Below are 15486 nucleotides of genomic sequence, written 5' to 3' on the forward strand. Positions count from 1 at the left end.
GCTGGGCCCCAGAAAGCTGGGGGAAGAGGGTCTCTCCAAAGACCCTCTCCCGTGTCCCAAGTCCCACCAGAGCCAGAGAAGTCCTCGCAATGGGAGCACCAGCGCCCCCCTTCTGCCACCCAGTGAGCACCGCAGGGGCCGCCAGAGCGGGGGCCGGCAAAGCGGGAACTGCAGCCCCCCACGCGAGGCTCAGGGGCCGGCTCACACATACCTCTCCCCGGCTGCTGGGGAGCACACCTTCCCCGCACACCGTCGCCGCCAGGCCGCCTGCTACGGAAAATACAGCTCAAGACTGGAGCCCAGACCTGCCCCACAGTGTTTAAGCCCTGATCAGGGGCCTCCCGCTGTGCTGATAAATGTTCGACTCCACCAAGCAGCTGCCACACATAACTGCACCCTCCCCCCTTCCCTCCCCTGCCCTCCCCTCCCCTGCACCTCTTATGGAGAAGAAGGAGTTGTGTGTCTCCGTCAAGCCTTGCCTATCATTTTCTCCACAGAACCAGCTGAATTAAATTACTTTCTTTCTAAAAAGCCCTTATTCGGCGCCCTAGCTAAAGGCCTGATTACTGGCAAGAGCGTTCAGAGTTCAGAGAAAGGTGATCTTGATGAACGATTCTAAGAAGATTTAGCGCTCCTCCAATAAAAGATCCTAGGGATTGTGTTACCCGCCTGTTTTGTTTTCATTACTCCACTCGGATACATCCAGCAACCAACCCCAGTGCTGCAGACCCGCTGCTCGGCAAACAGAGCTGCTCCCCAAGCAATCAGTGCCACGAAAACCCACAGGTCTGCAGTGAACTCAGAAAGAGAGGGGGCCACGCTGGAGGGCTCCCCACCAGGCAGGCCTCGGGGGAGCACAGCCCAGGGCATCTGCGGGGCACTCGCAGCCGCCACCAACAGCCCAAGAGGCCAGCAAAGTTCTGCAGCTCCAGGAACGAATCCTAACCCAGGTGTCACCGCCAAGGTCTGAACTGCCACCTTAGACTTAGGTCAGAGCCTCAGATAAACCATCGGCGGGTAGAGCCAACACACCCTTCGGCCCCGCAAAGATGGAATAAAACCCACCAGCCAGCGAGGAGCTGGAGTTCGCTTCCATTTAAAAAAAAAAAAGTGTTGCTCTAGCCTCAAGACAGTTTCACACCAAAAGGCTTTAAAACCCTTTCCAAAGCTTGGATGCCTGAATTGAAAAAGAGTTTATCTTTTTGACCCGAGGCCAGCAGTCAAAGCTGCAGGACAAGGCAATCTTAAGAGCCAGGAGTTTTCCCGTTTGCACAAATGCTGTGTGTCAGGACATCCAAGGGGCAGAAATCGACCCATTCTTCCTGGAGAAGGTCACCTCCACTCCCTTCTCCGGCGAAGGCCATCAGCACTTCCGCGGGCACGACCCCACAGGGCCACACGCAGCACCCCGCGCTGGTCCCCGAGCCCGGGAAAGTCTCCTGGTCTGCGGGGAAACAGGCTCGGGGCCTGGGGGTGGCGCCCGGTCTGTCTCCGCAGCCACCGAGCCGACGGCGCACCGCCACCGGGCTAAGGGCTCCGAACCACTGGCAGGGAAGGCGCCTTCTCCACACACGCCTCCTCGAAGCAGAAAGAGCAGCGGGAAATGCTGCCGCGGTGGGGGCAGAGGGCGCACGTGGCCGGCGCCCAGGAGGCAAGACGCAGCCCCGGGTCCCCGCCCGGCGCCACCGTCCCACCGGGGTCAGGCGTCCCCCGCTCGCCCCCGCCCCGGGGCCCGCCCCAGAACTACCTGCTGCCGCCCGGGCGCCCTCAGGCCAAGTCTGAGGAAGTTCACTCCCCGTCGCGCCAGTCCGGGGAGGCTGGGGCCCCGCGTCCACCCGGGTGCCCGGGACAGCCGGAGCCCGCCCCTGCCCGGGCGCCCGAGCCAGCGCGCGGCCGAGGGCCCGGGGGGCAGCCGAGCAGCGGCCAGGGGCCAGGCCGGGCTCCCGAGGCCTCCCCGGCGATCCCCGCGGCCCGCGGACCTTCCCGGCCGTGCGCCCAGGAGGGCGAGCAGCCCGCGCGGGGCCCGGAGGCGGAGGGGATCCTGCGTCCCGCCTCCCCGGGTCGCCATGACTCCGGCTTCCCGGGGACCTGCCAGCCGCCCTGCCCTCCCACCTGGGCTGCGGTGCGGCGCCCGCTCCTCCCTCCCTCCCCGGCGGCCGGGGGCGCGCAGCCTGGCAGCCCCCCGCGCCGCGGACTCCGCAGCCCGCGCAGTCCGGGACCCCCGAGCGGGACAGCCGCGGCCCTGCCCGGCCCCACGCCCCCGGGGCGCGCGGTCCTCCGGCGGCCACCCCAGGGGAGGGCCAGGTGGCTCGGGGGGGCCCCCGGCCCGCCCCGGTACCCTCTGCCCGCGCCAACAGGTACGGGAGGCGTTGTCCGCGGCGGCCGGCCGCGCGCTCCGGGCAGGGGCTCCGGGCTCGGGCAGGGACTCGGGGCTCGGGCAGGGGCTCGGGGCAGGGTTTCGGGGCAGCGGGGGAGGCGCGAGGACCCGGGGGAGAGGCGGGGGCGAGGGGCGCGGGGGGCGAGGGGGGCGAGGGCGGGCGCGGCGGCACTCACCTCTGGCTGGGCCGGGGCCGGCCGCGCGGGCCCGCCGCCCCGAAGCCCGGGTTCCGAGGCGCCTCGGCGCGGCGCGGGGGGCTTCCTCCGAGGCCCGCAGGGAGGGGGCGGCGCGGCTGCTCCCCCGGCGCTCACACCCCCAGCCGGCGGCCGCGTCCCCGCGCCGGCATCCTCGCTGCCGCCGGCTCCCACGGCGCCCCGGGCCGCTCCCCAAGCGCGCGCCGGGCCGGCGCGAGCCCCTCGTCGGCTCGGAGCGCGATCCGGGCACGCTCCTCCCCGTCCTCGTCCTCCGCTCCCGTCTGGGGACGCGAGCCCCGCACCCCGGCACGGCGCGCGGCTCTACCCCTCCCGCTGCCGCCGGCCGTGCGGAGCCCCGGCGCGCGGGCTCAGCCCATGTGCGCGGCCGCCTCGCTGCGCCCCGGAGCCCAGTGGCCGAGGCCCCGCCGGAGTTGCGCGCCCCAGAAACTCCATGCGGCTCCGGCCTCCTCCCCGGCTCCTCCCCGGCGGGCGCCCCGGGGCCTAGAGGCCGCCCGCAGCGCCGCGCCCGCTCCGCCCTCGCCCGCGCCGGGAGCCGGGGTTCGGGGCTCGCCTCGGACGCCCGCGCCCCGGCTGCTCCGAGGGACCGGGCGCCCCCGCCCCCGCGCCTGCGCCGCGCCAATGGCTCCCTCGGTTTCCAGGCAGCGCAACCTGAGGAACGCCTCGGCGCGCGCGCTCACACTCGCGCACACACGCGCGCACCGCACACACACACGCGCGGGGGGCGAGCCGGCGCTCGGCACACGGTCCCCCTCCCGGCCCTCCGCGAGCCGCTGCCCACGTTAACTCCGGCAAACCGCCTTTCTCCGCATTGGACAGCTCGCCCGGGCGCCCCCCGCCTTAACCGCTTCGTCCCCGGCGCCCCCACCCCTGCGCCGCGACCGCACCTGCGGCGGCGCCCGGGGCCGGAGGGCGACTCGGCGGGGCCACCCCGGCCGCTCTCGAGGGACGCGCGTCTGCGGCCGCCGCGCGCCGCGCTCTGACCCCGCTCCCCTGGGGTCCGGGAGCCCCTGGGTCGGCCCCCGCTTCTCTTTCCAAGGTCATAGGATGGATGTGGTGAGGGGGACGGGGCGCTGGGACGCAGGTGTGAGCCGGAAATCTCAGACTCTGGCAGCCGCCTGGGGCTGACCTCCGCCAGGTCCGTGCTGGGACCCCCTTTCCGTCTGCCCCATGCCTCAAGGGCAACCTTTTCCGCCTGGTCTCCAGTCGACTTCCCAGTCCCCAGCAGTCTCCCTCGCCTGCGCCCAGCAGCTGATGGAAACCACGTTGCAAGGAAGGTTGGTGCTGTCAAGTAAGAGCGAAAATCAAAACGCCAAGATGGGTCTCAGACTGTCCGGCAGAGTCAGAGGCCTTCCAGGGCCTTCCCGCTCTTCCCAGGGCTGTGCCAGGGGAGGAGGAACCACCCACCTGGCTGCAGCCTTTCCTCACAGCACCCTCCTGTCCAGGACCCCAAGTGTCTTGCCCCCTCTAGGTGGTACAGACTGCTCCCCAGTTGAGACGCCTCCAGTCCCCAGAATCAGAGAAAAGGTCTACCTAAAAATTCTCACAGCAATCAGGAGCAGAGCAGGCGCTGCTGCCCTAAGCCTCGGTCCAAACAGCTCAGCAGTCCTCTCTCTGCTGGCCCGTGTGGCTGCCAAGAGAATGTGGGCCAGATCCTGCCAGCCGACACACACGTTGATCAGGGTCCCTCGCATTGGAGCCCTGGTTCCTCTGAGCCCCCCCTAACATTCCCCGCGGGCACCATTCCTGTGGCATTTAGCATTTTAACCTGTGTCACAACCGCCTTCCCTTGAACCAGTCCTGCTTCCCGGTTATCTTCTGGAGCCAGTGGCTGAGTCTTCTGTGTGAGATCGGATGTGCCCTGAAGGTCATCGGCAGAGGTTTCCGTAAGGGGCTGTGGGCACATGAACTAACAGCTGGTGGGGTCTCATGTGATCTTTTCCTGTGATTTCCCGGTTTGGATGCAAACTGCCTCTTCTAACAATCTGTTGCATCTGTAAATAATTGTGTCACTTTCTGCGGGGCAACGCGTCACCAAAGTTCCTTGGCAAGTCTATATATTGTTTAAAAAAAAAAAAAGGAAGAAAACTGCAGGCGCATAATGGGTTGCCAAACCCAGGTCTTCGTCCCCAATCTAAGCGCAGTTTCAACCGCCCCCCCCCCCAGCAGGATGAAATGCAGGGAATGTGTCCTTAACAGGTTGACCAGGGATTTCTCAATCTGTGCTATTGAGGGCCACCACCTGAAGCCTCTCCAGCAACCCCCCCCCCAAGAAAGAGGAAATCACCTGCATGCTAAAATCCCCCCCACTTCCTGGAAAGCGGGCCTGACCTGGCACAGTCCCTCTGTTAATAACTGTCTTACCGCCCCCCAACTGCAGAGAACCCTTCCATCGTGTCCGACTCTCGAGTGCATCTCTACTTGCTAGATGGGGTGCTGCCTGATTCGTGAATCACTTAATAAAGTCAGTTCAATCTTCAGATTTGCTTGATTGAATTTTAACAACACGCACATGGTGGCGTTTCCTGCTAGAATGCAGGGGGTCCGCGTTTAACCGGAATAGGGTACACTTGGCACAAGTTCTCCACCCTCGCATACCGCCCCTGTGGCCAAGGGCAGTTGTGCAGTCTCTAAATGTCACTGTCCTCCTTGGCGAAGTCGGATGATTACAGTATCATTGTGATAAGGTGGTTGTAAAGACGAAAGGTGATTTTGTGCAAAAGCAGTCCCTTAGCGGGGAGTTACACAAATCAGTGCTCGACGGAGGCGGGGAGCTCAGCAAATGTTAGCTGTTGTCGTTATCAGGGAGTAGCTAACACACACCAAAGACATCACCTTGGGGAAAAGATCAAGGATCTTTCTTCTGGAGAGACTAATCTCAGCGGACCTCAAAAACTAAGGAAGCCGGGGGGCAGACTTTGGTGAGCGTGCGGAATGCAATTTCCTGGCTCTCACCAACGATGACTACTTAAGGCTTCCACATTAAGAGATGTGCAGGTTCAAAGGCCCTGGTGCCCTTGCTCCAAATTTTATATATATTTATTAAGGGTCAAAATGTGTTCAATATATATTTATTAAGGGTCAAAAATGTGTCTGCCCCTTCCTATTAAAATGCCAAAGAAATTTTCGTAGCAATTATCGGAATGGAGGCTAAAAGCAGCGTAGGAGAAATGGGGGGGGGTGGACTTCCCTTTCCCCGGCGTTTGTAGCTGGAGTTAGCGCAAGTTCTCTCCAACCCAGAATAACACAGCCGTCTAGGAGCCAGCCAGGGAGAGACATTAACTTTGTCCGACCACCTGCCCCTAGTTTGGGGACAAATCAGACACCTGGACAATAGCATCTTTTTCGGACGCGGCCAGTTATTCCTGCCTCAACCTTCCCCCTCCTAACCTCTCTTTCCTTCCTTTGCTTTAACTTTCAATAAACACATTTACGTTCAGCGCTCAAGACACCCAGGGTAGAGGGTAAGGAAGGGGTCTGCTGTATTCTGAACAGAAACAGGCAGAAAAAGACAAATCATGTGGGTGCGTACAGGCTGGAGGGTAAAGCTCTTCATGTCTTTCATCGAAATACAGGATTTAGAATACAGTGGCTTCTTTACAACACACCTTTTCTACCTCGTGGCTTGAGGTCTTAGAGTGGTTTTTAGGCACCCAACAGAGAAATCGAATAAACTGTGGTTCCTGGGAGCAGACTTCTCAGGGGGCCAAAGCCACACGGGTCTCAAGAAAACTCTTGGAGAGGACTTGACACACCCTGAGGACACGGCTTCCGCAGGCTGTGCAGGAGAGCCCCCAAGTCCCGCACTTGTAGGACCGCGAGCAAAATCCTTTCCTATCACCATGGGATAAAGAGGAAGATGCCTCATGATCTCACTGGGTCTGACAAGGGAGATCTCCAAGTAGAACATAGAAAGGGCCGACCGATAAAAGGCCAGCAGAGATGACTTAAAGAAGAAACTATTCTCTCTTTTTTAGTAGAATTTGGAGGAAATAGAAAGAACCAGGACATGCTGGTTCATTCTAATAGGCCCAGGCAAAAGCTGACAAATCCAGGGCAATAAAATGGGGTCTCTGGGAAGGACCGGGCTGGAAGAGCCTTTGTTAAGATCTCACACTGCTCTAGGGGCACATCTGGAAGAGCTTCTTTTAATTTGTATTTTTACTTTATCTGAGAGAAAGCACGTACACACCGAAGGAGAGGGAGACGCAGACTCCCTGGTGGGCGGAGAGCCTGACTTGGGGCTGGAAGAGCTTGTAAGGGTCTCGGAGTCGCGGTCACTCAGCAGCCCCACCAGCGGCTGAAGATAGAGAAGGGCCTATTCCTAAATAAGTAGGTTTGGCTTTTGTCTACTGGGCGAGTTGTAATCTGAATCAAGGGAACACTCAATGATTTAAAGAAAATATTCTAGCGTGGGATCAAAAGGGACAGAGACGCAGATCATCACTGGGGCCCCAGTCCTCTCGAGGTAGCAGCAGACGTGGAAACAGGCTGCTCTTTCTTACAGAAGACGCATCACGACTCGGGCAGTGGAGCCAAGAGTCCAAAAGGGGAATGCGAGAGCCAAGAATCACTCCCAAGAAGTAAGACCCGGCCCCCATTAAGGAATCGATGCCATATTCCCCCAGGATTTCAGTATTGCGATGGGCCGGTGGCTGCGACGAGAAATAGCTCCCCTGCCCTCCCGCGCTGGGTGTGATGTCCCGTACCGTGTTAATCTCTGCCTCACTTGTCTGTCGGGTTTTCAAGCGTGGGGAGAAGGTCACAGATCTCCAGGGAGCCTCACCCGCACCTGAAACTAATCTAGATAAACAAACCCGGGACCTTAAGCCTGAGCCTGAGGCCACAAGGAGGTGAAACTTTCTGAAGCTTTTAGAGGTTTCTGGGTGTTCTTCATGTTGGAAGAATGTAAACAGGGCACCTGGGTGGCTCAGTCGATGAAGCATCTGCCTTCGGCTCAGGTCCTGATCTCAGGGTCCTGGGATCGAGCGGGGAGCCTGCTTCTCCTCCCTCTGCCGCTCCCCCACGACTCGTGCTCTCTCTCCCTCTCAAATAAAATCTTAAAAAAAAAAAAAAAAAGAGAGAAGAATGCAAATAATTTTATACTCTGGATGCATTCAATGAGGCCACAAAAGCTTTGACGTTCGTCTTCAAGAGCTGCGATTGGCGTCTCCCTACCCGGGAACCTGAACAGGATCTGCTGCCTCTGCAAGAGAACAGGGAAGTTATTTTGTGCCGGTTTCTAGGCCTGGGACTTAAGAAACTGGAAGCTTCCATTTCCTGTCCCTTGGAACACTCGCTTGGAGCCCAGAGCCACTCTGTAAGAATTCCAGGTACCGTGTGGTGAGGCCGCGCAGGCTCTCTGCGCGGAGAGGCTTTGGGAAAGGACAGAGGGAGGCAAGACGGGCAGAGGAAGGGAAGATGGGGGGGCGGGGGGGGTCCGGACCATCTGCAGCTCTTCCAGCCCCTGCTGGGACGTCTGCGGGCTGAGGCCCAAGAGACTGAGGGAGGGAGAAGCGGTCCCCACTGTTCTCCGAATCCCTGACCCACCGACGAGAAGAGCTGGTAATAAATTGGTGTTTTAAGCCACTCAGTCTTTGGCAACAGATAACCAGAAGAATTTGCTGCCTTGAAAAGAACCCAGCTTACATTGCAAAGTGGGAAAAGCAAATTGCCAAGTAAGATATAGGTACAGTGTTTGGAAAAGACCATTTCGTGTGTTGTGTCCATATAGACGCAATATATGTGCACAGAATACACCTGTAATGTCATCTGTTGCCTCAATTTAAGGAATCAATATTGGAGGGCCTTCTACTTTTTAAGTACGTGCTGTATGAATGCTCTACAACAAACATTTTTAACATTGGCTTACTATTTTTAAATGAGAAAATCATGTCCTGCATTTATTTTATTTCAAAGTCATGAACATGTAGCATATACCTACAAAGAAAGTAACACTCTGCCCTTAAAAAAAAAAAAAACTAGGTTTACTCTATTACAGGATTATTATTGAAAAGAGATTATATTGACACATAGGCTGATAATTCTTTTAATATCTAGGATAAAGACCAATTCAAATGATCAACAAAGAACAAACAAATTATCAGCAAAGAAAAAAAAACCAAGAGTGGCTTCAGGAGCAACACTAGATCACAGAAGAAAAATGAACCAACAAATTTAGGAAATAAAATGTTCACTCATTTAGGTTACCATGTCTGAAAGTAAGACAAAAAATGTTTTCCTAATGAAACAGGTGAGAAAAAAAAATACTCAAAGACTTGTATCAAGAAATTTAAGGGCATCTGGATGGCTCAGTGGGTTAAGCGTCTACCTTTGGCTCAGGTCCTCATCCTAGGGTCCTGGAATCGAGTCCCACCTCAGGCTCCCTGCTCTGGGCTCCGTGCTCAGCCGGGAGTCTGCTTCTCCCTCTCTCTCTGCCCCTCCCCCTGCTCAGGTGTGCACACACGTGCTCTCTCTCAAATAAATAAATTAAACTTTGAAAAAAAGAAATTTAAAACAATGGAATCAAAGCCAAGGATGCAAGAGAGGAATCAAGCGCCCAGAAGGAAAGCAGAGTCATCGTTGTGAACCCAAGAGGCTCTGCTGCCTTTCTTTTTGAAACATCAACTGGTTTCCGAGTCGCATTGGCCCAAAAGGCCAAAAAGAAAATAATATCTCAAGGTGTTTGGGAGATTTTTGAGGGTATTACAGGCATAGAGAGAAAATAATCAGGTTTCAGCACTACCGAGACAGCTAGGACCTGAGGGACCCCAAAGAGCCAGAAAGGGAACCTGAGAAAAGTGAAAGCACCCTGCAGCTGCACCTTCCCCCTAAAGAAACAGGCCTCCTTTGCAGCAGCACAGGTCAAGGTTTGAGAGAAGGAACCGGACACGGCTAAGTGGCTTCACAGCAGAAGGAGGGTATGCAGGAGTCTCACAAAACCAAACAAAAATTGGCATTTACAACCTACGGAGGAGGGAGGGCACGGATAAACACCGGGGTTTCAGGGTCCGCTCTTAAACGACCACACGCGTGATGGCAGCGGCAAACCAGAGCCTTCAGAGAATCCAATCCCTCTTCAAGTTATCTCAGCTACTGGTCAGCGAAAGGCGATCTGGTGTGTTCTAACCGCCTGTCAAGTGAAAATCTGAATCTCTCTGGGAGAACAGAACAACACATAAAAACACTGTAATATTTCATGTATAATATCTGACAATTAAAAAAAATTGGCAAGCATGGTGGGTGACAGGGCCAAGTAAGAAAAACGCAGTGAAAAGCAGACAAGGAAAAACAGGAGCGATCCAGAGACTGGAGATGTACACAACAAACATGAACACGACTGAGATTAATTTTCAAGAAAATAAAGGATAAGACAAAGAAATTCACCAGGGAAGAACTAGAATGTATTTTAAAAACATAATTAAATAATAATCCTGGAACCAAACAAAAATACAATAACCAAATAGAAGTGTTAAAGCAGATTCAACAAAACCAAAGAGGTTAATGAACTATTACTTAGGTCAACAGAAAATATCAGACAGAAGAAAAGAAAGAATGAAAAGTAGAGAAAAAAGTTTAAGAGACTCATAGAATGTGGTAAAGAGCAAACATAGCGTTGAAGTTAGAAAAGGAAAGCAAAGAGGGGGTAAATGCGATACTGACTGATAATTTTCCAAAATTGAGAAAGATGTTGACTAATAAAAATATTACAATCTAGGAAATATTAGCAACTCCAAGCAGGATATGTCGAAAGAAAGCCACATGTAGACAATCATAATTAGACTTCCAAAAACCAAAGAGAAGATATTAAAAGAAACCAGTCTCTTGCTTCACTTAGCAAAATACCCTCTGGGTCTATCCATGTTGTCACAAACAATAGCATCTCATCCTTTTTATGGGTGCATAATGTTCCAAATATTCCATTGAGAGCATATGTATGTACACGTGTATGTACGTGTGTCACATCTTCCTTACACATTCATCTAATGATGGATGCTTGAGTTGCTTCCATATCTTGGCTCTTATAAATAATGCTACAATAAACATAGGGGTGCACATACCTTGTGGAATTAGTGTTTTCATTTTGTTTGGATAAATACGCAGTAGTGGAATTATTGGATCATATGATATTTCTATTTTTAATTATTTGAGAAACCTCTATACTGTTTTTCACAGTGGCTGTACCCAAATGAAATAAGATGGACTGAGAAAGACCAATACCCTATGATTTCACTCATATGTAGAACCAAAAACAAAAATCAGGGCACCTGAGTGGCGTGCTCAGTGCGGCGTCTGACTCTTGATTTCAGCTCAGGTCATGATCTCAGGGTTATGAGATCAAGCCCCGCGTCATGCTCCATGCTCCGTGGGGAGTCTGCTCTGCTTCTCTCCTTCTCCCTGTCCCTCTGCCCCCACCCCAACCCCCACACTCTCTAAAACAAATAGACAAATCTTTTTTAAAAAATAAATAAACAAAAAAGAATCAGATCTATACATACAGAGAACAAATCGATGGTTGCCAGAGGGGGGAAGGGAAGGACGATGGAGAAGATGGTTGAAGGGGTGTGGGAGACACAGGCTTTCAGTTTGGGGACGAATAAGTCACGAGAACAAAAGACATAGCATAAGGAATACAATCAATGATATTGCAGTAGTGCTGCGTGCTGACAGACGGTAGCTACACTGTAGCGGGCATAGCATTATGCACAAACTTGTTGAATCACTGTATGACACACCTGAAACTGATGTAACATTGTGTGTCAATTATATTCCAATTAAAAAAAAAAATAAATCACCACATGACAGCACTGCAAAGGGAATTTGGTCCATAATATTGTAATAATGTTGTACGGTGACAGATCAAAACTACATTTACGGTGAGCATTGCATAATCCATAAAATTGTTGAGTCACTGTGTTATACACCTGAAACTAACGTGACATTGGATGTCAACTATATTTCAATTACAAACATTTTTTAAAAGATTATTTATTTATTTATTTGAAAGAGAGAGAGAAAGAGCACGAGGAGGGGAGGGTCCGAGGGAGAAGCAGACCCCCGGCTGAGCAGGGAGCCGGAGGTGGGCCTCGATCCCAGGCTTCCAGGACCATGACCGAGCCGAAGGCAGTTGCCCAACCAACTGGGCCACCCAGGTATCCCTCAATTATAAAAATTTCTACAGGGGGGAAAAAACCCAGGTCCTTCCTCCTTGACGCACACACACATGCATGTACAACTTTCAGAACAGCCAACGACATCACACCAGAAATGATACAAGATATTATAACTCGCAACCATTGATACAATCTTCGGAGTGCTAAAAGAAAATAACTACAACTAAAACTCTGAATGCAATGAAAATGCTCCTTAAAAAGAGAGCTGAGGACTTTCTGCTTCTGAACTAGTACCAGACTTGCCCCCGCAACTGTTAATTAGAACACTGGACAAAATCTTGGAATTCACTGTTTCCAATAACTGAAAAAACAGCGAGTGCACGAATACAATCCATATGAGAAAAGAAATGGGAGTGCCTGGGCCGCTCAGCAGCTGCCTTTGGCAAGGTCATGGTCCTGGGATCGAGTCCTGCATTGGGCTCCCTGCTCAGTGGGGATTCTACTTCTCCTTCTTCCCTCACCCTCTGGGTGTATGAGCACTCTCTCTCTCTCTCTTTCTCTCTCAAATAAATAAATCTTTGAGAGGCAGAGAGAGAAGCAAATGAGATGAGCCCTACAGTTGTCCAGCTTTCTACCCAGAGGCATTTTTTTCTGTACTATTGTAAAGGAAAAAAACCAAAAAAACAAAAAAGCCAAAGCAGAGCACAGTGGCCTCATTGACTTGAGTAGGCAGAGATCAGAATTCATGGAGGCTTAGGCAGCTGGAATTTCTCAAGCAGAGAACTGAAGACAGAAAACTATGCACATAAAGAGCCGAGGAAATCTTTATAGGGATTATGCTGAGTTCCTGGTTAATAACTAAGCTTTGCATTTGTAGGATAGAATGCAGTGTGGTCAGGCAAAGGTGGGGAGCTGCAAGCTGAACAATTCCTAGAGGTCGTAAAGAGCCCGGAAAGCATGCAAATTCTGATGAGCCCAAGTGGGGAAGAGACCTGGGATTACATACAGACTCCAGGTGGCTCGAACCTTAGTGGCTGGACTAAGCTGGCAGGAGGGCAGAGGCAATGCTACTGCCCCAACAAAGCTTTAAAAAACCATCAAAAGGGTCAAGCTAATTCTCAAGTAACTTACCTGCCCAGCAAACACATTTCAAAATTTTAAAAAACAACTGCAAAATCCAGAAATTCATTTTTTTAAGATTTTGTTTATTTATTTGACAGAGAGACACAGCGAGAGAGGGAACACAAGCAGGGCGAAGAGGCAGAAGCAGGCTTCCCGCTGAGCAGGGAGCCCGATGCCGGGCTCGATCCCAAGATGCTGGGATCACGACCAGAGCCGAAGGCAGATGCTTAAAAACTAAGCCACCCAGGGACCCCAAAATCCAGAAATTCTACAATGTAACACTCACAGAAGCAAAAATACTGGAAAGGATGGAATTAGCTGACAGGAGCTTTCATACAGCTATTATAAATGTATTCAAGGACTTAAAGAAAAATATGAACACAATAAAAGAAAGAAAGGAATAGAAACTATTTTTTAACAACCTCATGAAATTCTACAGCTAAAAAATGTAATGTTTAAAAGTCATTATGAAGTTAAAAAGTCATTGATGGGCTTATCATAAGATTGGATGCTCTGGGAAAAAGAAAAATGAACTTGAGGGGTTCCTGGGTGGCTCAGTGGGTTAAAGCCTCTGCCTTCAGCTCAGGTCATGATCTCAGGGTCCTGGGATCGAGTCCCGCATTGGGCTTTCTGCTCAGCAGGGAGCCTGTTTCTCCATCTCTCTCTGCCTGCCTCTCTGCCTACTTGTGATCTCTGTCTGTCAAATAAATAAATAAAATCTTTAAAAAAAAATGAACTTGAAAACACGGAAACCAAAGCACAGAAAGAAAAATAGAGCTCAGTGACTTGTACGACAGAATCAAGCCATCTAACGTACGTTCGATTTTAATACCTGGAGTGTGTATGTGTGGAGAGTTAGTAAGGTAGAAAAAAATTATTTGAATAAACATGGCTAAAATTTTCCAAATTTGATTGAAGCTATAAATACACAGATCCAAGTGGCTCAGTGTACCTTAAGCTGGACATCATAGTCAACTTGCTGAAAACCCGTAAGACAGAGAAAAACCTTAAAGTATCCAGAGGAGAAAAACATATCAAGAGAACAAAGATAAGAATCAACTAACTTCTTTTCAGAACTAATGCAAGCCAGAGGACAACAGAACAGTATCTCAGATATGCTATAAACGACAACAACAAAATGTTCTTCAACTAAGAAGGTGAAATTAAAAAGTTTTTTAGGTAAACAAAATAAAAGAATTTACAACTGTCAGGCTGAAGTAAATTGATAACAGATCAAAACGGAGGAGTGAATAGAACTAGAAACGGACAAATATGGGAGTGAATACGAGCAGTTTTTTCCTCCTTTTAAAAAGTTTCCTTAAAAGATAGTTGTTTGATTAAAGAAAATAATAATATCAAGGTATTATGGAACTTGGATGTATAAAGTAAAATATACACGATGGAAAATAAAAAGCACAGAAGATGGAAGGAAAGAAGTAAAAGTATGCCGTTATGAACTGCTTACATTATCCATGAAATAGTATAATATTGTTTGGCTTTCAATTGCTGGATGTTGAAGGTGCATATTATAAATCCTAGAGCACAGGGGCGCCTGGGTGGCTCAGCGGGTTAAAGCCTCTGCCTTCCGCTCGGGTCATGATCCCAGGGTCCTGGGATCAAACCCTGCATTGGGCTCTCTGCTGGGTGGGGAGCCTGCTTCCCCCCCCCCCGCTCTCTGCCTGTCTCTCTGCCTGCTTGTGATCTCTGTCAAATAAATAAATAAAATCTTTAAATTAAAAAAAAAAATCCCAGAGCACAAAGAAGCAAATTATCTCAACTATAAGACGTAAAATGGCCTATTTGAAAAATAATACTGAAGAAGGTATGAAAGAGAAAAAGTGAATAAAGACCAGGACAAATAGAAAAGAAACAGTAAGATGGTAGATTTAAACCAAAATATGCTGTGAATTAGATTTATTCTAAAGAGTCTAAAGCTACAATTAAAAGACAGAGACCATTAGGCTGGATAAAATATAATAAGACCCAAATATACACTCTTTACCAAAATACATTCTTTAAATATACAAATACATACACAGATAGGCTAAACGTTCAAGGATAGAAATACATGTATCAAGAGAATATTGATCAAAAGAAAACCAGAGCAGCTATATCGGTGTCAGACAAATATTTCCAGAGATAAACAGGGTTAATTCATAACGGTAAAGGATAAATTCATTAGGAAAATACAACAATCCAAATGTAATTATACTAAGTCTTTAAAATACATGATGTACAGCATATGAAGAAAACCACAAGTCCACAAATAGTAGGATTTTAACAAACCTCCCTCAGTAATGCAGGAAACATGTAAAGACACGGAAGAACAGTCAAACATTAGCATGTAACATGCCCAGATTAGATTGGCAGAGCACGGCAGGCACCACTGCAGGCACAGTCTTCCCAAGCACACATGGAACATTCACGAAACATGGACTATGTGCTGGGCCACAGAACAGTTCTCAATAAATTTAAAAGTACCAAGATCATACAGACAACGTTCTCTGTCTACAGTGGAAATACATTGGAAATCAATAATGATAAGAAGCTTGGAATATCCTCAAATATTTTATGAATAAAATATAGTTTGTTTTTTAAAGATTTTATTTATTTGTCAGAGAGAGAGAGAGAGAGCAAGCACAGGCAGACAGAGAGGCTGGCA

General features: G+C 50.7%; 1 protein-coding gene across 4 annotated transcripts in view; it reads right to left on the minus strand.

Annotated features, from left to right (window-relative positions):
• The window catches only part of CALN1 (calneuron 1), a 477468-nt gene that overhangs the window by 380781 nt on the left and 81201 nt on the right, over positions 1-15486 (minus strand). The window contains exon 1 of one of the 4 annotated variants that reach the window (XM_082714435.1): positions 2554-3370. The exons of 2 other annotated variants lie outside the window; for them this stretch is intronic. The gene's annotated coding sequence lies outside the window, so the exon portion shown is untranslated. Of the gene's footprint in view, positions 1-1747; positions 1866-2553; positions 3371-15486 lie in introns of those variants that run through there. One more of the 4 variants, XM_082714436.1, reaches the window with a different exon arrangement.

The sequence above is a fragment of the Mustela nivalis genome (genome assembly GCF_964662115.1).
Source record: "Mustela nivalis genome assembly, chromosome: 19".
NCBI lineage: Eukaryota > Metazoa > Chordata > Mammalia > Carnivora > Mustelidae > Mustela > Mustela nivalis.